The sequence below is a fragment of the Hemitrygon akajei genome, chromosome 22, assembly GCF_048418815.1.
Source record: "Hemitrygon akajei chromosome 22, sHemAka1.3, whole genome shotgun sequence".
NCBI classification, from domain to species: domain Eukaryota; kingdom Metazoa; phylum Chordata; class Chondrichthyes; order Myliobatiformes; family Dasyatidae; genus Hemitrygon; species Hemitrygon akajei.
Window position 1 is genome coordinate 20,263,886 of NC_133145.1, and position 26,912 is coordinate 20,290,797.

Below are 26,912 nucleotides of genomic sequence, written 5' to 3' on the forward strand. Positions count from 1 at the left end.
TTACAAATCCCTGCCCATCACTGAATGAATTCACAAATCCCTCCCCATCATGGAGAGCATGTACAAATCTCTCCCCATCACTGAGTGCATTTACAAAACACTCCCTCACCCATCACTGTGTGTTTTACAAATCCAACATCTCTGTGTGAATTTACAATTCCCCCCATCAATGAGCGCATTTACAAATCCCTCCCCATCACTGACTGAATTTACAAATCCCCCCATCACTGAGCGGATTTTCAAATCCCTACCCATCGCTGAGTGAATTTACAAATCGCTCCCGATCACTGAGCTTATTTACAAATCCGCCACATCACTGAGTGAATTTACAAATCCCTTCACTTCACTGAGTGAATTTACAAATACCCCCATCACTGAGCAAATTTACAAATCCCTCCCCATCACTGTGTGAATTTGCAAATCACTCCAATCAGTGAGTGAATTTACAAATCCCTCCCCATCACTGAGCTCACTTACAAATCCCTCCCAATCAATGAGTGAATTTACAAATCCCTCCCCATTCCTCAGCGAGTTTTCAAATCACTCCCCATCACTGAGTGAATTTACAAATCCCTCCCCATCACTGTGAATTTACAAATCCCTCCCCCTTCACTGAGTGCATTTACAAATCCCTCCCCATCACTGAGCTCAATTACAAATCCCTCCCCTTCAATGAGTGAATTTACAAATCCCTCCCCATTCCTCAGCGAGTTTACAAACCCCTCCCCATCACTGAGTGAATTTACAAATCCCTCCCCATCATGGAGCACATTTACAAATCCCTCCCATCACTGAGTATATTTACAAATCCCCGACATCACTGAGTGAATTTACAAATCCCTCCGCATCACTGAGGGAATTTACAAATCCCTCCCCATCGCTGAGTGAATTTACAAATCCCTCCGCATCACTGAGGGAATTTACAAATCCCTCCCCATCGCTGAGTGAATTTCTAAATCCCTCCGCATCACTGAGGGAATTTACAAATCCCTCCCCATCGCTGTGTGAATTTACAAATCCCTCCACATCACTGAGTGCATTTACAAATCCCTCCCCCATCACCGAGTATATTTAGAAGTCACACCCATCACTGAATGCATTTAAAAATCCGACACTATCACTGTGCGCATGTACAAATTCCCCCCATTAATGAGTGAATTTACAAATCCCTCCTCATCACAGAGTGAATTTACAAATCCCTCCCCATCACTGAGCTCAATTACAAATGCCTCCCCATCAATGAGTGAATTTACAAATCCCTCCCCATTCCTCAGCGAGTTTACAAATCCCTCCCCATCACTGAGAGAATTTACAAATCCCTCCCCATCATGGAGCACATTTACAAATCCCTCCCCCTTCACTGAGTGAATTTACATATCCCTCCCCATCACTGAGGGAATTTACAAATCCCACCCCATCGCTGAGTGAATTTACAAATCCCTCCGCATCACTGAGTGCATTTCCAAATCCCTCCCTCCCCCATCATCGAGTATATTTAGACGTCACACCCATCACTGAATGCATTTAAAAATCCGACACTATCACTGTGCGCATGTACAAATTCCCCCCATTAATGAGTGAATTTACAAATCCCTCCTCATCACAGAGTGAATTTACAAATCCCTCCCAATCAGTGACTGCATTTACAAATCCCTCCCTCCCAATCACTGAGTGTATTTAGAAATCCCACATCACTGTGTCAATTCAGAAATCCCCCCATCACTGAATGCATTTAAAAATCCCTCCCCATCACTGAGTGAATTTACAAATCCCTGCCCATCACTGAATGAATTCACAAATCCCTCCCCATCATGGAGAGCATGTACAAATCTCTCCCCATCACTGAGTGCATTTACAAAACACTCCCTCACCCATCACTCTGTGTTTTACAAATCCAACATCTCTGTGTGAATTTACAATTCCCCCCATCAATGAGCGCATTTACAAATCCCTCCCCATCACTGACTGAATTTACAAATCCCCCCATCACTGAGCGGATTTACAAATCCCTACCCATCGCTGAGTGAATTTACAAATCGCTCCCGATCACTGAGCTTATTTACAAATCCGCCACATCACTGAGTGAATTTACAAATCCCTTCACTTCACTGAGTGAATTTACAAATACCCCCATCACTGAGCAAATTTACAAATCCCTCCCCATCACTGTGTGAATTTGCAAATCACTCCAATCAGTGAGTGAATTTACAAATCCCTCCCCATCACTGAGCTCACTTACAAATCCCTCCCAATCAATGAGTGAATTTACAAATCCCTCCCCATTCCTCAGCGAGTTTTCAAATCACTCCCCATCACTGAGTGAATTTACAAATCCCTCCCCATCACTGTGAATTTACAAATCCCTCCCCCTTCACTGAGTGCATTTACAAATCCCTCCCCATCACTGAGCTCAATTACAAATCCCTCCCCTTCAATGAGTGAATTTACAAATCCCTCCCCATTCCTCAGCGAGTTTACAAACCCCTCCCCATCACTGAGTGAATTTACAAATCCCTCCCCATCATGGAGCACATTTACAAATCCCTCCCATCACTGAGTATATTTACAAATCCCCGACATCACTGAGTGAATTTACAAATCCCTCCGCATCACTGAGGGAATTTACAAATCCCTCCCCATCGCTGAGTGAATTTACAAATCCCTCCGCATCACTGAGGGAATTTACAAATCCCTCCCCATCGCTGAGTGAATTTCTAAATCCCTCCGCATCACTGAGGGAATTTACAAATCCCTCCTCATCGCTGTGTGAATTTACAAATCCCTCCACATCACTGAGTGCATTTACAAATCCCTCCCCCATCACCGAGTATATTTAGAAGTCACACCCATCACTGAATGCATTTAAAAATCCGACACTATCACTGTGCGCATGTACAAATTCCCCCCATTAATGAGTGAATTTACAAATCCCTCCTCATCACAGAGTGAATTTACAAATCCCTCCCCATCACTGAGCTCAATTACAAATGCCTCCCCATCAATGAGTGAATTTACAAATCCCTCCCCATTCCTCAGCGAGTTTACAAATCCCTCCCCATCACTGAGAGAATTTACAAATCCCTCCCCATCATGGAGCACATTTACAAATCCCTCCCCCTTCACTGTGTGAATTTACAATTCCCCCCATCAATGAGCGCATTTACAAATCCCTCCCCATCACTGACTGAATTTACAAATCCCCCCATCACTGAGCAGATTTACAAATCCCTACCCATCGCTGAGTGAATTTACAAATCGCTCCCGATCACTGAGCTTATTTACAAATCCGTCACATCACTGAGTGAATTTACAAATCCCTTCACTTCACTGAGTGAATTTACAAATACCCCCATCACTGAGCAAATTTACAAATCCCTCCCCATCACTGTGTGAATTTGCAAATCACTCCAATCAGTGAGTGAATTTACAAATCCCTCCCCATCACTGAGCTCACTTACAAATCCCTCCCCATCAATGAGTGAATTTACAAATCCCTCCCCATTCCTCAGTGAGTTTTCAAATCACTCCCCATCACTGAGTGAATTTACAAATCCCTCCCCATCACTGTGAATTTACAAATCCCTCCCCATCACTGAGTGAATTTACAAATCCCTCCCCATCACTGTGAATTTACAAATCCCTCCCCATCACTGTGAATTTACAAATCCCTCCCCCTTCACTGAGTGCATTTACAAATCCCTCCCCATCACTGTGAATTTACAAATCCCTCCCCATCACTGTGAATTTACAAATCCCTCCCCCTTCACTGAGTGCATTTACAAATCCCTCCCCTTCACTGAGTGAATTTACAAATCCCTCCCCCTTCACTGAGTGCATTTACAAATCCCTCCCCATCACTGTGAATTTACAAATCCCTCCCCCTTCACTGAGCTCATTTACAAATCCCTCCCCATCACTGAGCTCAATTACAAATCCCTCCCCTTCACTGAGTGAATTTACAAATCCCTCCCCCTTCACTGAGTGCATTTACAAAACCCTCCCCATCACTGAGCTCAATTACAAATCCCTCCCCTTCACTGAGTGAATTTACAAATCCCTCCCCCTTCACTGAGTGCATTTACAAATCCCTCCCCATCGCTGTGAATTTACAAATCCCTCCCCCTTCACTGAGCGCATTTACAAATCCCTCCCCATCACTGAGCTCAATTACAAATCCCTCCCCTTCAATGAGTGAATTTACAAATCCCTCCCCATCATGGAGCACATTTACAAATCCCTCCCCCTTCACTGAGTGAATTTACATATCCCTCCCCATCACTGAGGGAATTTACAAATCCCACCCCATCGCTGAGTGAATTTACAAATCCCTCCGCATCACTGAGTGCATTTCCAAATCCCTCCCTCCCCCATCATCGAGTATATTTAGAAGTCACACCCATCACTGAATGCATTTAAAAATCCGACACTATCACTGTGCGCATGTACAAATTCCCCCCATTAATGAGTGAATTTACAAATCCCTCCTCATCACAGAGTGAATTTACAAATCCCTCCCAATCAGTGACTGCATTTACAAATCCCTCCCTCCCAATCACTGAGTGTATTTAGAAATCCCACATCACTGTGTCAATTCAGAAATCCCCCCATCACTGAATGCATTTAAAAATCCCTCCACATCACTGAGTGAATTTACAAATCCCTGCCCATCACTGAATGAATTCACAAATCCCTCCCCATCATGGAGAGCATGTACAAATCTCTCCCCATCACTGAGTGCATTTACAAAACACTCCCTCACCCATCACTGTGTGTTTTACAAATCCAACATCTCTGTGTGAATTTACAATTCCCCCCATCAATGAGCGCATTTACAAATCCCTCCCCATCACTGACTGAATTTACAAATCCCCCCATCACTGAGCGGATTTACAAATCCCTACCCATCGCTGAGTGAATTTACAAATCGCTCCCGATCACTGAGCTTATTTACAAATCCGCCACATCACTGAGTGAATTTACAAATCCCTTCACTTCACTGAGTGAATTTACAAATACCCCCATCACTGAGCAAATTTACAAATCCCTCCCCATCACTGTGTGAATTTGCAAATCACTCCAATCAGTGAGTGAATTTACAAATCCCTCCCCATCACTGAGCTCACTTACAAATCCCTCCCCATCAATGAGTGAATTTACAAATCCCTCCCCATTCCTCAGTGAGTTTTCAAATCACTCCCCATCACTGAGTGAATTTACAAATCCCTCCCCATCACTGTGAATTTACAAATCCCTCCCCATCACTGAGTGAATTTACAAATCCCTCCCCATCACTGTGAATTTACAAATCCCTCCCCATCACTGTGAATTTACAAATCCCTCCCCCTTCACTGAGTGCATTTACAAATCCCTCCCCATCACTGTGAATTTACAAATCCCTCCCCATCACTGTGAATTTACAAATCCCTCCCCCTTCACTGAGTGCATTTACAAATCCCTCCCCTTCACTGAGTGAATTTACAAATCCCTCCCCCTTCACTGAGTGCATTTACAAATCCCTCCCCATCACTGTGAATTTACAAATCCCTCCCCCTTCACTGAGCTCATTTACAAATCCCTCCCCATCACTGAGCTCAATTACAAATCCCTCCCCTTCACTGAGTGAATTTACAAATCCCTCCCCCTTCACTGAGTGCATTTACAAATCCCTCCCCATCACTGAGCTCAATTACAAATCCCTCCCCTTCACTGAGTGAATTTACAAATCCCTCCCCCTTCACTGAGTGCATTTACAAATCCCTCCCCATCGCTGTGAATTTACAAATCCCTCCCCCTTCACTGAGCGCATTTACAAATCCCTCCCCATCACTGAGCTCAATTACAAATCCCTCCCCTTCAATGAGTGAATTTACAAATCCCTCCCCATCATGGAGCACATTTACAAATCCCTCCCCCTTCACTGAGTGAATTTACATATCCCTCCCCATCACTGAGGGAATTTACAAATCCCACCCCATCGCTGAGTGAATTTACAAATCCCTCCGCATCACTGAGTGCATTTCCAAATCCCTCCCTCCCCCATCATCGAGTATATTTAGAAGTCACACCCATCACTGAATGCATTTAAAAATCCGACACTATCACTGTGCGCATGTACAAATTCCCCCCATTAATGAGTGAATTTACAAATCCCTCCTCATCACAGAGTGAATTTACAAATCCCTCCCAATCAGTGACTGCATTTACAAATCCCTCCCTCCCAATCACTGAGTGTATTTAGAAATCCCACATCACTGTGTCAATTCAGAAATCCCCCCATCACTGAATGCATTTAAAAATCCCTCCCCATCACTGAGTGAATTTACAAATCCCTGCCCATCACTGAATGAATTCACAAATCCCTCCCCATCATGGAGAGCATGTACAAATCTCTCCCCATCACTGAGTGCATTTACAAAACACTCCCTCACCCATCACTGTGTGTTTTACAAATCCAACATCTCTGTGTGAATTTACAATTCCCCCCATCAATGAGCGCATTTACAAATCCCTCCCCATCACTGACTGAATTTACAAATCCCCCCATCACTGAGCGGATTTACAAATCCCTACCCATCGCTGAGTGAATTTACAAATCGCTCCCGATCACTGAGCTTATTTACAAATCCGTCACATCACTGAGTGAATTTACAAATCCCTTCACTTCACTGAGTGAATTTACAAATACCCCCATCACTGAGCAAATTTACAAATCCCTCCCCATCACTGTGTGAATTTGCAAATCACTCCAATCAGTGAGTGAATTTACAAATCCCTCCCCATCACTGAGCTCACTTACAAATCCCTCCCCATCAATGAGTGAATTTACAAATCCCTCCCCATTCCTCAGTGAGTTTTCAAATCACTCCCCATCACTGAGTGAATTTACAAATCCCTCCCCATCACTGTGAATTTACAAATCCCTCCCCATCACTGAGTGAATTTACAAATCCCTCCCCATCACTGTGAATTTACAAATCCCTCCCCATCACTGTGAATTTACAAATCCCTCCCCCTTCACTGAGTGCATTTACAAATCCCTCCCCATCACTGTGAATTTACAAATCCCTCCCCATCACTGTGAATTTACAAATCCCTCCCCCTTCACTGAGTGCATTTACAAATCCCTCCCCTTCACTGAGTGAATTTACAAATCCCTCCCCCTTCACTGAGTGCATTTACAAATCCCTCCCCATCACTGTGAATTTACAAATCCCTCCCCCTTCACTGAGCTCATTTACAAATCCCTCCCCATCACTGAGCTCAATTACAAATCCCTCCCCTTCACTGAGTGAATTTACAAATCCCTCCCCCTTCACTGAGTGCATTTACAAAACCCTCCCCATCACTGAGCTCAATTACAAATCCCTCCCCTTCACTGAGTGAATTTACAAATCCCTCCCCCTTCACTGAGTGCATTTACAAATCCCTCCCCATCGCTGTGAATTTACAAATCCCTCCCCCTTCACTGAGCGCATTTACAAATCCCTCCCCATCACTGAGCTCAATTACAAATCCCTCCCCTTCAATGAGTGAATTTACAAATCCCTCCCCATCATGGAGCACATTTACAAATCCCTCCCCCTTCACTGAGTGAATTTACATATCCCTCCCCATCACTGAGGGAATTTACAAATCCCACCCCATCGCTGAGTGAATTTACAAATCCCTCCGCATCACTGAGTGCATTTCCAAATCCCTCCCTCCCCCATCATCGAGTATATTTAGAAGTCACACCCATCACTGAATGCATTTAAAAATCCGACACTATCACTGTGCGCATGTACAAATTCCCCCCATTAATGAGTGAATTTACAAATCCCTCCTCATCACAGAGTGAATTTACAAATCCCTCCCAATCAGTGACTGCATTTACAAATCCCTCCCTCCCAATCACTGAGTGTATTTAGAAATCCCACATCACTGTGTCAATTCAGAAATCCCCCCATCACTGAATGCATTTAAAAATCCCTCCCCATCACTGAGTGAATTTACAAATCCCTGCCCATCACTGAATGAATTCACAAATCCCTCCCCATCATGGAGAGCATGTACAAATCTCTCCCCATCACTGAGTGCATTTACAAAACACTCCCTCACCCATCACTGTGTGTTTTACAAATCCAACATCTCTGTGTGAATTTACAATTCCCCCCATCAATGAGCGCATTTACAAATCCCTCCCCATCACTGACTGAATTTACAAATCCCCCCATCACTGAGCGGATTTACAAATCCCTACCCATCGCTGAGTGAATTTACAAATCGCTCCCGATCACTGAGCTTATTTACAAATCCGCCACATCACTGAGTGAATTTACAAATCCCTTCACTTCACTGAGTGAATTTACAAATACCCCCATCACTGAGCAAATTTACAAATCCCTCCCCATCACTGTGTGAATTTGCAAATCACTCCAATCAGTGAGTGAATTTACAAATCCCTCCCCATCACTGAGCTCACTTACAAATCCCTCCCCATCAATGAGTGAATTTACAAATCCCTCCCCATTCCTCAGTGAGTTTTCAAATCACTCCCCATCACTGAGTGAATTTACAAATCCCTCCCCATCACTGTGAATTTACAAATCCCTCCCCATCACTGAGTGAATTTACAAATCCCTCCCCATCACTGTGAATTTACAAATCCCTCCCCCTTCACTAAGTGCATTTACAAATCCCTCCCCATCACTGTGAATTTACAAATCCCTCCCCATCACTATGAATTTACAAATCCCTCCCCCTTCACTGAGTGCATTTACAAATCCCTCCCCTTCACTGAGTGAATTTACAAATCCCTCCCCCTTCACTGAGTGCATTTACAAATCCCTCCCCATCACTGTGAATTTACAAATCCCTCCCCCTTCACTGAGCTCATTTACAAATCCCTCCCCATCACTGAGCTCAATTACAAATCCCTCCCCTTCACTGAGTGAATTTACAAATCCCTCCCCCTTCACTGAGTGCATTTACAAATCCCTCCCCATCACTGAGCTCAATTACAAATCCCTCCCCTTCACTGAGTGAATTTACAAATCCCTCCCCCTTCACTGAGTGCATTTACAAATCCCTCCCCATCGCTGTGAATTTACAAATCCCTCCCCCTTCACTGAGCGCATTTACAAATCCCTCCCCATCACTGAGCTCAATTACAAATCCCTCCCCTTCAATGAGTGAATTTACAAATCCCTCCCCATTCCTCAGCGAGTTTACAAACCCCTCCCCATCACTGAGCTCATTTACAAATCCCTCCCCATCACTGAGTGAATTTACAAATCCCCGACATCACTGAGTGAATTTACAAATCCCTCCGCATCACTGAGGGAATTTACAAATCCCTCCCCATCGCTGAGTGAATTTACAAATCCCTCCGCATTACTGAGGGAATTTACAAATCCCTCCCCATCGCTGAGTGAATTTCTAAATCCCTCCGCATCACTGAGGGAATTTACAAAACCCTCCCCATCGCTGTGTGAATTTACAAATCCCTCCGCATCACTGAGTGCATTTACAAATCCCTCCCCCATCACCGAGTATATTTAGAAGTCACACCCATCACTGAATGCATTTAAAAATCCGACACTATCACTGTGCGCATGTACAAATTCCCCCCATTAATGAGTGAATTTACAAATCCCTCCTCATCACAGAGTGAATTTACAAATCCCTCCCCATCACTGAGCTCAATTACAAATCCCTCCCCATCAATGAGTGAATTTACAAATCCCTCCCCATTCCTCAGCGAGTTTACAAATCCCTCCCCATCACTGAGAGAATTTACAAATCCCTCCCCATCATGGAGCACATTTACAAATCCCTCCCCCTTCATTGAGTGAATTTACATATCCCTCCCCATCACTGAGGGAATTTACAAATCCCACCCCATCGCTGAGTGAATTTACAAATCCCTCCGCATCACTGAGGGAAGTTACAAATCCCTCCCCATCGCTGAGTGAATTTACAAATCCCTCCGCATCACTGAGTGAATTTACAAATCCCTCCCCATCATGGAGCACATTTACAAATCCCTCCCCATCACTGACCTCATTTACAAATCCCCGACATCACTGAGTGAATTTACAAATCCCTCCGCGTCACTGTGGGAATTTACAAATCCCTCCCCATCGCTGAGTGAATTTACAAATCCCTCCGCATCACTGAGTGCATTTACAAATCGCTCCCCATCATTGACTGCATTTCCAAAACCCTCCCTCCCCATCACAAAGTATATTTAGAAGTCACACCCATCACTGAATGCATTTAAAAATCCGACACTATCACTGTGCGCATGTACAAATTCCCCCCATTAATGAGTGAATTTACAAATCCCTCCTCATCACAGAGTGAATTTACAAATCCCTCCCCATCACTGAGCTCAATTACAAATCCCTCCCCATCAATGAGTGAATTTACAAATCCCTCCCCATTCCTCAGCGAGTTTACAAATACCTCCCCATCACTGAGAGAATTTACAAATCCCTCCCCATCATGGAGCACATTTACAAATCCCTCCCCCTTCACTGAGAGAATTTACAAATCCCTCCCCATCATGGAGCACATTTACAAATCCCTCCCCCTTCACTGAGTGAATTTACAAATCCCTCCCCATCACTGAGCTCACTTACAAATCCCTCCCCATCAATGAGTGAATTTACAAATCCCTCCCCATTCCTCAGTGAGTTTACAAATCCCTCCCAATCACTGAGTGAATTTACAAATCCCCTACATCACTGAGTGAATTTACAAATCCCTCCGCATCACCGAGGGAATTTACAAATCCCTCCCCATCGCTGAGTGAATTTACAAATCCCTCCGCATCACTGAGTGCATTTCCAAATCCCTCCCTCCCCCATCATCGAGTATATTTAGAAGTCACACCCATCACAGAATGCATTTAAAAATCCGACACTATCACTGTGCGCATGTACAAATTCCCCCCATTAATGAGTGAATTTACAATTCCCCCCATCAATGAGCGCATTTACAAATCCCTCCCCATCACTGAGTGAATTTACAAATCCCTCCGCATCACTGAGGGAATTTACAAATCCCTCCCCATCGCTGAGTGAATTTACAAATCCCTCCGCATCACTGAGGGAATTTACAAATCCCTCCCCATCGCTGAGTGAATTTCTAAATCCCTCCGCATCACTGAGGGAATTTACAAATCCCTCCCCATCGCTGTGTGAATTTACAAATCCCTCCACATCACTGAGTGCATTTACAAATCCCTCCCCCATCACCGAGTATATTTAGAAGTCACACCCATCACTGAATGCATTTAAAAATCCGACACTATCACTGTGCGCATGTACAAATTCCCCCCATTAATGAGTGAATTTACAAATCCCTCCTCATCACAGAGTGAATTTACAAATCCCTCCCCATCACTGAGCTCAATTACAAATCCCTCCCCATCAATGAGTGAATTTACAAATCCCTCCCCATTCCTCAGCGAGTTTACAAATCCCTCCCCATCACTGAGAGAATTTACAAATCCCTCCCCATCATGGAGCACATTTACAAATCCCTCCCCCTTCACTGAGTGAATTTACATATCCCTCCCCATCACTGAGGGAATTTACAAATCCCACCCCATCGCTGAGTGAATTTACAAATCCCTCCCCATCACTGAGTGAATTTACAAATCCCTCCCCATCACTGTGAATTTACAAATCCCTCCCCATCACTGTGAATTTACAAATCCCTCCCCCTTCACTGAGTGCATTTACAAATCCCTCCCCATCACTGTGAATTTACAAATCCCTCCCCATCACTGTGAATTTACAAATCCCTCCCCCTTCACTGAGTGCATTTACAAATCCCTCCCCTTCACTGAGTGAATTTACAAATCCCTCCCCCTTCACTGAGTGCATTTACAAATCCCTCCCCATCACTGTGAATTTACAAATCCCTCCCCCTTCACTGAGCTCATTTACAAATCCCTCCCCATCACTGAGCTCAATTACAAATCCCTCCCCTTCACTGAGTGAATTTACAAATCCCTCCCCCTTCACTGAGTGCATTTACAAATCCCTCCCCATCACTGAGCTCAATTACAAATCCCTCCCCTTCACTGAGTGAATTTACAAATCCCTCCCCCTTCACTGAGTGCATTTACGAATCCCTCCCCATCGCTGTGAATTTACAAATCCCTCCCCCTTCACTGAGCGCATTTACAAATCCCTCCCCATCACTGAGCTCAATTACAAATCCCTCCCCTTCAATGAGTGAATTTACAAATCCCTCCCCATTCCTCAGCGAGTTTACAAACCCCTCCCCATCACTGAGCTCATTTACAAATCCCTCCCCATCACTGAGTGAATTTACAAATCCCCGACATCACTGAGTGAATTTACAAATCCCTCCGCATCACTGAGGGAATTTACAAATCCCTCCCCATCGCTGAGTGAATTTACAAATCCCTCCGCATTACTGAGGGAATTTACAAATCCCTCCCCATCGCTGAGTGAATTTCTAAATCCCTCCGCATCACTGAGGGAATTTACAAAACCCTCCCCATCGCTGTGTGAATTTACAAATCCCTCCGCATCACTGAGTGCATTTACAAATCCCTCCCCCATCACCGAGTATATTTAGAAGTCACACCCATCACTGAATGCATTTAAAAATCCGACACTATCACTGTGCGCATGTACAAATTCCCCCCATTAATGAGTGAATTTACAAATCCCTCCTCATCACAGAGTGAATTTACAAATCCCTCCCCATCACTGAGCTCAATTACAAATCCCTCCCCATCAATGAGTGAATTTACAAATCCCTCCCCATTCCTCAGCGAGTTTACAAATCCCTCCCCATCACTGAGAGAATTTACAAATCCCTCCCCATCATGGAGCACATTTACAAATCCCTCCCCCTTCATTGAGTGAATTTACATATCCCTCCCCATCACTGAGGGAATTTACAAATCCCACCCCATCGCTGAGTGAATTTACAAATCCCTCCGCATCACTGAGGGAAGTTACAAATCCCTCCCCATCGCTGAGTGAATTTACAAATCCCTCCGCATCACTGAGTGAATTTACAAATCCCTCCCCATCATGGAGCACATTTACAAATCCCTCCCCATCACTGACCTCATTTACAAATCCCCGACATCACTGAGTGAATTTACAAATCCCTCCGCGTCACTGTGGGAATTTACAAATCCCTCCCCATCGCTGAGTGAATTTACAAATCCCTCCGCATCACTGAGTGCATTTACAAATCGCTCCCCATCATTGACTGCATTTCCAAAACCCTCCCTCCCCATCACAAAGTATATTTAGAAGTCACACCCATCACTGAATGCATTTAAAAATCCGACACTATCACTGTGCGCATGTACAAATTCCCCCCATTAATGAGTGAATTTACAAATCCCTCCTCATCACAGAGTGAATTTACAAATCCCTCCCCATCACTGAGCTCAATTACAAATCCCTCCCCATCAATGAGTGAATTTACAAATCCCTCCCCATTCCTCAGCGAGTTTACAAATACCTCCCCATCACTGAGAGAATTTACAAATCCCTCCCCATCATGGAGCACATTTACAAATCCCTCCCCCTTCACTGAGAGAATTTACAAATCCCTCCCCATCATGGAGCACATTTACAAATCCCTCCCCCTTCACTGAGTGAATTTACAAATCCCTCCCCATCACTGAGCTCACTTACAAATCCCTCCCCATCAATGAGTGAATTTACAAATCCCTCCCCATTCCTCAGTGAGTTTACAAATCCCTCCCAATCACTGAGTGAATTTACAAATCCCCTACATCACTGAGTGAATTTACAAATCCCTCCGCATCACCGAGGGAATTTACAAATCCCTACCCATCGCTGAGTGAATTTACAAATCCCTCCGCATCACTGAGTGCATTTCCAAATCCCTCCCTCCCCCATCATCGAGTATATTTAGAAGTCACACCCATCACAGAATGCATTTAAAAATCCGACACTATCACTGTGCGCATGTACAAATTCCCCCCATTAATGAGTGAATTTACAATTCCCCCCATCAATGAGCGCATTTACAAATCCCTCCCCATCACTGAGTGAATTTACAAATCCCTCCGCATCACTGAGGGAATTTACAAATCCCTCCCCATCGCTGAGTGAATTTACAAATCCCTCCGCATCACTGAGGGAATTTACAAATCCCTCCCCATCGCTGAGTGAATTTCTAAATCCCTCCGCATCACTGAGGGAATTTACAAATCCCTCCCCATCGCTGTGTGAATTTACAAATCCCTCCACATCACTGAGTGCATTTACAAATCCCTCCCCCATCACCGAGTATATTTAGAAGTCACACCCATCACTGAATGCATTTAAAAATCCGACACTATCACTGTGCGCATGTACAAATTCCCCCCATTAATGAGTGAATTTACAAATCCCTCCTCATCACAGAGTGAATTTACAAATCCCTCCCCATCACTGAGCTCAATTACAAATCCCTCCCCATCAATGAGTGAATTTACAAATCCCTCCCCATTCCTCAGCGAGTTTACAAATCCCTCCCCATCACTGAGAGAATTTACAAATCCCTCCCCATCATGGAGCACATTTACAAATCCCTCCCCCTTCACTGAGTGAATTTACATATCCCTCCCCATCACTGAGGGAATTTACAAATCCCACCCCATCGCTGAGTGAATTTACAAATCCCTCCCCATCACTGAGTGAATTTACAAATCCCTCCCCATCACTGTGAATTTACAAATCCCTCCCCATCACTGTGAATTTACAAATCCCTCCCCCTTCACTGAGTGCATTTACAAATCCCTCCCCATCACTGTGAATTTACAAATCCCTCCCCATCACTGTGAATTTACAAATCCCTCCCCCTTCACTGAGTGCATTTACAAATCCCTCCCCTTCACTGAGTGAATTTACAAATCCCTCCCCCTTCACTGAGTGCATTTACAAATCCCTCCCCATCACTGTGAATTTACAAATCCCTCCCCCTTCACTGAGCTCATTTACAAATCCCTCCCCATCACTGAGCTCAATTACAAATCCCTCCCCTTCACTGAGTGAATTTACAAATCCCTCCCCCTTCACTGAGTGCATTTACAAATCCCTCCCCATCACTGAGCTCAATTACAAATCCCTCCCCTTCACTGAGTGAATTTACAAATCCCTCCCCCTTCACTGAGTGCATTTACGAATCCCTCCCCATCGCTGTGAATTTACAAATCCCTCCCCCTTCACTGAGCGCATTTACAAATCCCTCCCCATCACTGAGCTCAATTACAAATCCCTCCCCTTCAATGAGTGAATTTACAAATCCCTCCCCATTCCTCAGCGAGTTTACAAACCCCTCCCCATCACTGAGCTCATTTACAAATCCCTCCCCATCACTGAGTGAATTTACAAATCCCCGACATCACTGAGTGAATTTACAAATCCCTCCGCATCACTGAGGGAATTTACAAATCCCTCCCCATCGCTGAGTGAATTTACAAATCCCTCCGCATCACTGAGGGAATTTACAAATCCCTCCCCATCGCTGAGTGAATTTCTAAATCCCACCGCATCACTGAGGGAATTTACAAAACCCTCCCCATCGCTGTGTGAATTTACAAATCCCTCCGCATCACTGAGTGCATTTACAAATCCCTCCCCCATCACCGAGTATATTTAGAAGTCACACCCATCACTGAATGCATTTAAAAATCCGACACTATCACTGTGCGCATGTAAAAATTCCCCCCATTAATGAGTGAATTTACAAATCCCTCCTCATCACAGAGTGAATTTACAAATCCCTCCCCATCACTGAGCTCAATTACAAATCCCTCCCCATCAATGAGTGAATTTACAAATCCCTCCCCATTCCTCAGCGAGTTTACAAATCCCTCCCCATCACTGAGAGAATTTACAAATCCCTCCCCATCACTGAGTGAATTTACAAATCCCTCCCCCTTCATTGAGTGAATTTACATATCCCTCCCCATCACTGAGGGAATTTACAAATCCCACCCCATCGCTGAGTGAATTTACAAATCCCTCCGCATCACTGAGGGAAGTTACAAATCCCTCCCCATCGCTGAGTGAATTTACAAATCCCTCCGCATCACTGAGGGAATTTACAAATCCCTCCCCATCATGGAGCACATTTACAAATCCCTCCCCATCACTGACCTCATTTACAAATCCCCGACATCACTGAGTGAATTTACAAATCCCTCCGCGTCACTGTGGGAATTTACAAATCCCTCCCCATCGCTGAGTGAATTTACAAATCCCTCCGCATCACTGAGGGAATTTACAAATCCCTCCCCATCGCTGAGTGAATTTACAAATCCCTCCGCATCACTGAGTGCATTTACAAATCGCTCCCCATCATTGACTGCATTTCCAAAACCCTCCCTCCCCATCACAAAGTATATTTAGAAGTCACACCCATCACTGAATGCATTTAAAAATCCGACACTATCACTGTGCGCATGTACAAATTCCCCCCATTAATGAGTGAATTTACAAATCCCTCCTCATCACAGAGTGAATTTACAAATCCCTCCCAATCAGTGACTGCATTTACAAATCCCTCCCTCCCAATCACTGAGTGTATTTAGAAATCCCACATCACTGTGTCAATTCAGAAATCCCCCCATCACTGAATGCATTTAAAAATCCCTCCCCATCACTGAGTGAATTTACAAATCCCTGCCCATCACTGAATCAATTCACAAATCCCTCCCCATCATGGAGAGCATGTACAAATCTCTCCCCATCACTGAGTGCATTTACAAAACACTCCCTCACCCATCACTGTGTGTTTTACAAATCCAACATCTCTGTGTGAATTTACAATTCCCCCCATCAATGAGCGCATTTACAAATCCCTCCCCATCACTGACTGAATTTACAAATCCCCCCATCACTGAGCGGATTTACAAATCCCTACCCATCGCTGAGTGAATTTACAAATCGCTCCCGATCACTGAGCTTATTTACAAATCCGCCACATCACTGAGTGAATTTACAAATCCCTTCACTTCACTGAGTGAATTTACAAATACCCCCATCACTGAGCAAATTTACAAATCCCTCCCCATCACTGTGTGAATTTGCAAATCACTCCAATCAGTGAGTGAATTTACAAATCCCTCCCCATCACTGAGCTCACTTACAAATCCCTCCCCATCAATGAGTGAATTTACAAATCCCTCCCCATTCCTCAGTGAGTTTTCAAATCACTCCCCATCACTGAGTGAATTTACAAATCCCTCCCCATCACTGTGAATTTACAAATCCCTCCCCATCACTGAGTGAATTTACAAATCCCTCCCCATCACTGTGAATTTACAAATCCCTCCCCATCACTGTGAATTTACAAATCCCTCCCCCTTCACTGAGTGCATTTACAAACCCCTCCCCATCACTGAGTGAATTTACAAATCCCTCCCCATCACTGTGAATTTACAAATCCCTCCCCCTTCACTGAGTGCATTTACAAATCCCTCCCCTTCACTGAGTGAATTTACAAATCCCTCCCCCTTCACTGAGTGCATTTACAAATCCCTCCCCATCACTGTGAATTTACAAATCCCTCCCCCTTCACTGAGCTCATTTACAAATCCCTCCCCATCACTGAGCTCAATTACAAATCCCTCCCCTTCACTGAGTGAATTTACAAATCCCTCCCCCATCACCGAGTATATTTAGAAGTCACACCCATCACTGAATGCATTTAAAAATCCGACACTATCACTGTGCGCATGTACAAATTCCCCCCATTAATGAGTGAATTTACAAATCCCTCCTCATCACAGAGTGAATTTACAAATCCCTCCCCATCACTGAGCTCAATTACAAATCCCTCCCCATCAATGAGTGAATTTACAAATCCCTCCCCATTCCTCAGCGAGTTTACAAATACCTCCCCATCACTGAGAGAATTTACAAATCCCTCCCCATCATGGAGCACATTTACAAATCCCTCCCCCTTCACTGAGAGAATTTACAAATCCCTCCCCATCATGGAGCACATTTACAAATCCCTCCCCCTTCACTGAGTGAATTTACAAATCCCTCCCCATCACTGAGCTCACTTACAAATCCCTCCCCATCAATGAGTGAATTTACAAATCCCTCCCCATTCCTCAGTGAGTTTACAAATCCCTCCCCATCACTGAGTGAATTTACAAATCCCCTACATCACTGAGTGAATTTACAAATCCCTCCGCATCACCGAGGGAATTTACAAATCCCTCCCCATCGCTGAGTGAATTTACAAATCCCTCCGCATCACTGAGTGCATTTCCAAATCCCTCCCTCCCCCATCATCGAGTATATTTAGAAGTCACACTCATCACAGAATGCATTTAAAAATCCGACACTATCACTGTGCGCATGTACAAATTCCCCCCATTAATGAGTGAATTTACAAATCCCTCCTCATCACAGAGTGAATTTACAAATCCCTCCCAATCAGTGACTGCATTTACAAATCCCTCCCTCCCAATCACTGAGTGTATTTAGAAATCCCACATCACTGTGTCAATTCAGAAATCCCCCCATCACTGAATGCATTTAAAAATCCCTCCCCATCACTGAGTGAATTTACAAATCCCTGCCCATCACTGAATGAATTCACAAATCCCTCCCCATCATGGAGAGCATGTACAAATCTCTCCCCATCACTGAGTGCATTTACAAAACACTCCCTCACCCATCACTGTGTGTTTTACAAATCCAACATCTCTGTGTGAATTTACAATTCCACCCATCAATGAGCGCATTTACAAATCCCTCCCCATCACTGAGTGAATTTACAAATCCCTCCGCATCACTGAGGGAATTTACAAATCCCTCCCCATCGCTGAGTGAATTTACAAATCCCTCCGCATCACTGAGGGAATTTACAAATCCCTCCCCATCGCTGAGTGAATTTCTAAATCCCTCCGCATCACTGAGGGAATTTACAAATCCCTCCCCATCGCTGTGTGAATTTACAAATCCCTCCACATCACTGAGTGCATTTACAAATCCCTCCCCCATCACCGAGTATATTTAGAAGTCACACCCATCACTGAATGCATTTAAAAATCCGACACTATCACTGTGCGCATGTACAAATTCCCCCCATTAATGAGTGAATTTACAAATCCCTCCTCATCACAGAGTGAATTTACAAATCCCTCCCCATCACTGAGCTCAATTACAAATCCCTCCCCATCAATGAGTGAATTTACAAATCCCTCCCCATTCCTCAGCGAGTTTACAAATCCCTCCCCATCACTGAGAGAATTTACAAATCCCTCCCCATCATGGAGCACATTTACAAATCCCTCCCCCTTCACTGAGTAAATTTACATATCCCTCCCCATCACTGAGGGAATTTACAAATCCCACCCCATCGCTGAGTGAATTTACAAATCCCTCCGCATCACTGAGTGCATTTCCAAATCCCTCCCTCCCCCATCATCGAGTATATTTAGAAGTCACACCCATCACTGAATGCATTTAAAAATCCGACACTATCACTGTGCGCATGTACAAATTCCCCCCATTAATGAGTGAATTTACAAATCCCTCCTCATCACAGAGTGAATTTACAAATCCCTCCCAATCAGTGACTGCATTTACAAATCCCTCCCTCCCAATCACTGAGTGTATTTAGAAATCCCACATCACTGTGTCAATTCAGAAATCCCCCCATCACTGAATGCATTTAAAAATCCCTCCCCATCACTGAGTGAATTTACAAATCCCTGCCCATCACTGAATGAATTCACAAATCCCTCCCCATCATGGAGAGCATGTACAAATCTCTCCCCATCACTGAGTGCATTTACAAAACACTCCCTCACCCATCACTGTGTGTTTTACAAATCCAACATCTCTGTGTGAATTTACAATTCCCCCCATCAATGAGCGCATTTACAAATCCCTCCCCATCACTGACTGAATTTACAAATCCCCCTATCACTGAGCAGATTTACAAATCCCTACCCATCGCTGAGTGAATTTACAAATCGCTCCCGATCACTGAGCTTATTTACAAATCCGCCACATCACTGAGTGAATTTACAAATCCCTTCACTTCACTGAGTGAATTTACAAATACCCCCATCACTGAGCAAATTTACAAATCCCTCCCCATCACTGTGTGAATTTGCAAATCACTCCAATCAGTGAGTGAATTTACAAATCCCTCCCCATCACTGAGCTCACTTACAAATCCCTCCCCATCAATGAGTGAATTTACAAATCCCTCCCCATTCCTCAGTGAGTTTTCAAATCACTCCCCATCACTGAGTGAATTTACAAATCCCTCCCCATCACTGTGAATTTACAAATCCCTCCCCATCACTGAGTGAATTTACAAATCCCTCCCCATCACTGTGAATTTACAAATCCCTCCCCATCACTGTGAATTTACAAATCCCTCCCCCTTCACTGAGTGCATTTACAAACCCCTCCCCATCACTGAGTGAATTTACAAATCCCTCCCCATCACTGTGAATTTACAAATCCCTCCCCCTTCACTGAGTGCATTTACAAATCCCTCCCCTTCACTGAGTGAATTTACAAATCCCTCCCCCTTCACTGAGTGCATTTACAAATCCCTCCCCATCACTGTGAATTTACAAATCCCTCCCCCTTCACTGAGCTCATTTACAAATCCCTCCCCATCACTGAGCTCAATTACAAATCCCTCCCCTTCACTGAGTGAATTTACAAATCCCTCCCCCATCACCGAGTATATTTAGAAGTCACACCCATCACTGAATGCATTTAAAAATCCGACACTATCACTGTGCGCATGTACAAATTCCCCCCATTAATGAGTGAATTTACAAATCCCTCCTCATCACAGAGTGAATTTACAAATCCCTCCCCATCACTGAGCTCAATTACAAATCCCTCCCCATCAATGAGTGAATTTACAAATCCCTCCCCATTCCTCAGCGAGTTTACAAATCCCTCCCCATCACTGAGAGAATTTACAAATCCCTCCCCATCATGGAGCACATTTACAAATCCCTCCCCCTTCACTGAGTGAATTTACATATCCCTCCCAAGAAACTGAGGGAATTTACAAATCCCACCCCATCGCTGAGTGAATTTACAAATCCCTCCGCATCACTGAGGGAAGTTACAAATCCCTCCCCATCGCTGAGTGAATTTACAATCCCTCCGCATCACTGAGGGAATTTACAAATCCCTCCCCATCATGGAGCACATTTACAAATCCCTCCCCATCACTGACCTCATTTACAAATCCCCGACATCACTGAGTGAATTTACAAATCCCTCCGCGTCACTGAGGGAATTTACAAATCCCTCCCCATCGCTGAGTGAATTTACAAATCCCTCCGCATCACTGAGGGAATTTACAAATCCCTCCCCATCGCTGAGTGAATTTACAAATCCCTCCGCATCACTGAGTGCATTTACAAATCGCTCCCCATCATTGACTGCATTTCCAAAACCCTCCCTCCCCATCACAAAGTATATTTAGAAGTCACACCCATCACTGAATGCATTTAAAAATCCGACACTATCACTGTGCGCATGTACAAATTCCCCCCATTAATGAGTGAATTTACAAATCCCTCCTCATCACAGAGTGAATTTACAAATCCTTCCCCATCACTGAGCTCAATTACAAATCCCTCCCCATCAATGAGTGAATTTACAAATCCCTCCCCATTCCTCAGCGAGTTTACAAATACCTCCCCATCACTGAGAGAATTTACAAATCCCTCCCCATCATGGAGCACATTTACAAATCCCTCCCCCTTCACTGAGAGAATTTACAAATCCCTCCCCATCATGGAGCACATTTACAAATCCCTCCCCCTTCACTGAGAGAATTTACAAATCCCTCCCCATCACTGAGCTCACTTACAAATCCCTCCCCATCAATGAGTGAATTTACAAATCCCTCCCCATTCCTCAGTGAGTTTACAAATCCCTCCCCATCACTGAGTGAATTTACAAATCCCCTACATCACTGAGTGAATTTACAAATCCCTCCGCATCACTGAGGGAAGTTACAAATCCCTCCCCATCGCTGAGTGAATTTACAAATCCCTCCGCATCACTGAGGGAATTTACAAATCCCTCCCCATCGCTGAGTGAATTTACAAATCCCTCCGCATCACTGAGGGAATTTACAAATCCCTCCCCATCTCTGAGTGAATTTACAAATCCCTCCGCAACACTGAGTGAATTTACAAATCCCTTCACTTCACTGAGTGAATTTACAAATACCCCCATCACTGAGCGAATTTACAAATCCCTCCCCATCACTGAGCTCACTTACAAATCCCTCCCCATCAATGAGTGAATTTACAAATCCCTCACCATTCCTCAGCGAGTTTACAAATCCCTCCCCATTACTGAGTGAACTTACAAATCCCTCCCCATCATGGAGCACATTTACAAATCCCTCCCCCTTCACTGAGTGAATTTACAAATCCCTCCCCATCATGGAGCACATTTACAAATCCCTCCCCATCACTGACCTCATTTACAAATCCCCGACATCACTGAGTGAATTTACAAATCCCTCCGCGTCACTGAGGGAATTTACAAATCCCTCCCCATCGCTGAGTGAATTTACAAATCCCTCCGCATCACTGAGGGAATTTACAAATCCCTCCCCATCGCTGAGTGAATTTACAAATCCCTCCGCATCACTGAGGGAATTTACAAATCCCTCCCCATCGCTGAGTGAATTTACAAATCCCTCCGCATCACTGAGTGCATTTACAAATCGCTCCCCATCATTGACTGCATTTCCAAAACCCTCCCTCCCCATCACAAAGTATATTTAGAAGTCACACCCATCACTGAATGCATTTAAAAATCCGACACTATCACTGTGCGCATGTACAAATTCCCCCCATTAATGAGTGAATTTACAAATCCCTCCTCATCACAGAGTGAATTTACAAATCCCTCCCCATCACTGAGCTCAATTACAAATCCCTCCCCATCAATGAGTGAATTTACAAATCCCTCCCCATTCCTCAGCGAGTTTACAAATACCTCCCCATCACTGAGAGAATTTACAAATCCCTCCCCATCATGGAGCACATTTACAAATCCCTCCCCCTTCACTGAGAGAATTTACAAATCCCTCCCCATCATGGAGCACATTTACAAATCCCTCCCCCTTCACTGAGTGAATTTACAAATCCCTCCCCATCACTGAGCTCACTTACAAATCCCTCCCCATCAATGAGTGAATTTACAAATCCCTCCCCATTCCTCAGTGAGTTTACAAATCCCTCCCAATCACTGAGTGAATTTACAAATCCCCTACATCACTGAGTGAATTTACAAATCCCTCCGCATCACCAAGGGAATTTACAAATCCCTCCCCATCGCTGAGTGAATTTACAAATCCCTCCGCATCACTGAGTGCATTTCCAAATCCCTCCCTCCCCCATCATCGAGTATATTTAGAAGTCACACCCATCACAGAATGCATTTAAAAATCCGACACTATCACTGTGCGCATGTACAAATTCCCCCCATTAATGAGTGAATTTACAAATCCCTCCTCATCACAGAGTGAATTTACAAATCCCTCCCAATCAGTGACTGCATTTACAAATCCCTCCCTCCCAATCACTGAGTGTATTTAGAAATCCCACATCACTGTGTCAATTCAGAAATCCCCCCATCACTTAATGCATTTAAAAATCCCTCCCCATCACTGAGTGAATTTACAAATCCCTGCCCATCACTGAATGAATTCACAAATCCCTCCCCATCATGGAGAGCATGTACAAATCTCTCCCCATCACTGAGTGCATTTACAAAACACTCCCTCACCCATCACTGTGTGTTTTACAAATCCAACATCTCTGTGTGAATTTACAATTCCCCCCATCAATGAGCGCATTTACAAATCCCTCCCCATCACTGACTGAATTTACAAATCCCCCCATCACTGAGCGGATTTACAAATCCCTACCCATCGCTGAGTGAATTTACAAATCGCTCCCGATCACTGTGCTTATTTACAAATCCGCCACATCACTGAGTGAATTTACAAATCCCTTCACTTCACTGAGTGAATTTACAAATACCCCCATCACTGAGCAAATTTACAAATCCCTCCCCATCATGGAGCACATTTACAAATCCCTCCCCATCACTGAGTGCATTTACATATCCCTCCCCATAACTCAGCGAGTTTACAAATCCACCCATCACTGAGCGGATTTACAAATCCCTGCCCATCGCTGAGTGAATTTACAAATCGCTCCCGATCAGTGAGCTTATTTACAAATCCCTCCCCATCAATGAGTGAATTTACAAATCCCTTCACCTCACTGAGTGAATTTACAAATACCCCCATCACTGAGCGAATTTACAAATCCCTCCCCATCATGGAGCACATTTACAAATCCCTCCCCATCACTGAGCGAGTTTACAAATCCACCCATCACTGTGTGAATTTGCAAATCACTCCAATCAGTGAGTGAATTTACAAATCCCTCCCCATCACTGAGGTCACTTACAAATCCCTCCCCATCACTGACTGAATTTACAAATCCCCCCATCACTGAGCGGATTTACAAATCCCTACCCATCGCTGAGTGAATTTACAAATCTCTCCCGATCACTGAGCTTATTAACAAATCCGCCACATCACTGAGTGAATTTAAAAATCCCTTCACTTCACTCAGTGAATTTACAAATACCCCCATCACTGAGCGAATTTACAAATCCCTCCCCATCACTGAGCTCACTTACAAATCCCTCCCCATCACTGACTGAATTTACAAATCCCTCCCCATCACTGAGCTCAATTACAAATCCCTCCCCTTCAATGAGTGAAATTATAAATCCCTCCCCATTCCTCAGCGAGTTTACAAACCCCTCCCCATCACTGAGTGAATTTACAAATCCCTCCGCATCACTGAGGGAAGTTACAAATCCCTCCCCATCGCTGAGTGAATTTACAATCCCTCCGCATCACTGAGGGAATTTACAAATCCCTCCCCATCATGGAGCACATTTACAAATCCCTCCCCATCACTGACCTCATTTACAAATCCCCGACATCACTGAGTGAATTTACAAATCCCTCCGCGTCACTGAGGGAATTTACAAATCCCTCCCCATCGCTGAGTGAATTTACAAATCCCTCCGCATCACTGAGGGAATTTACAAATCCCTCCCCATCGCTGAGTGAATTTACAAATCCCTCCGCATCACTGAGTGCATTTACAAATCGCTCCCCATCATTCACTGCATTTCCAAAACCCTCCCTCCCCATCACAAAGTATATTTAGAAGTCACACCCATCACTGAATGCATTTAAAAATCCGACACTATCACTGTGCGCATGTACAAATTCCCCCCATTAATGAGTGAATTTACAAATCCCTCCTCATCACAGAGTGAATTTACAAATCCTTCCCCATCACTGAGCTCAATTACAAATCCCTCCCCATCACTGAGAGAATTTACAAATCCCTCCCCATCATGGAGCACATTTACAAATCCCTCCCCCTTCACTGAGAGAATTTACAAATCCCTCCCCATCATGGAGCACATTTACAAATCCCTCCCCCTTCACTGAGAGAATTTACAAATCCCTCCCCATCACTGAGCTCACTTACAAATCCCTCCCCATCAATGAGTGAATTTACAAATCCCTCCCCATTCCTCAGTGAGTTTACAAATCCCTCCCCATCACTGAGTGAATTTACAAATCCCTCCGCATCACTGAGGGAAGTTACAAATCCCTCCCCATCGCTGAGTGAATTTACAAATCCCTCCGCATCACTGAGGGAATTTACAAATCCCTCCCCATCGCTGAGTGAATTTACAAATCCCTCCGCATCACTGAGGGAATTTACAAATCCCTCCCCATCTCTGAGTGAATTTACAAATCCCTCCGCATCACTGAGTGAATTTACAAATCCCTTCACTTCACTGAGTGAATTTACAAATACCCCCATCACTGAGCGAATTTACAAATCCCTCCCCATCATGGAGCACATTTACAAATCCCTCCCTATCACTGAGTGCATTTACAAATCCCTCCCCATCAATGAGCGAGTTTACAAATCCAACCATCACTGTGTGAATTTGCAAATCACTCCAATCAGTGTGTGAATTTACAAATCCCTCCCCATCACTGAGCTCACTTACAAATCCCTCCCCATCAATGAGTGAATTTACAAATCCCTCCCCATTCCTCAGCGAGTTTACAAATCCCTCCCCATCACTGAGTGAACTTACAAATCCCTCCCCATCATGGAGCACATTTACAAATCCCTCCCCCTTCACTGAGTGAATTTACAAATCCCTCCCCATCATGGAGCACATTTACAAATCCCTCCCCATCACTGAGCTCACTTACAAATCCCTCCCCATCACTGACTGAATTTACAAATCCCTCCCCATCACTGAGCTCAATTACAAATCCCTCCCCTTCAATGAGTGAAATTACAAATCCCTCCCCATTCCTCAGCGAGTTTACAAACCCCTCCCCATCACTGAGTGAATTTACAAATCCCTCCGCATCACTGAGGGAAGTTACAAATCCCTCCCCATCGCTGAGTGAATTTACAATCCCTCCGCATCACTGAGGGAATTTACAAATCCCTCCCCATCATGGAGCACATTTACAAATCCCTCCCCATCACTGACCTCATTTACAAATCCCCGACATCACTGAGTGAATTTACAAATCCCTCCGCGTCACTGAGGGAATTTACAAATCCCTCCCCATCGCTGAGTGAATTTACAAATCCCTCCGCATCACTGAGGGAATTTACAAATCCCTCCCCATCGCTGAGTGAATTTACAAATCCCTCCGCATCACTGAGTGCATTTACAAATCGCTCCCCATCATTCACTGCATTTCCAAAACCCTCCCTCCCCATCACAAAGTATATTTAGAAGTCACACCCATCA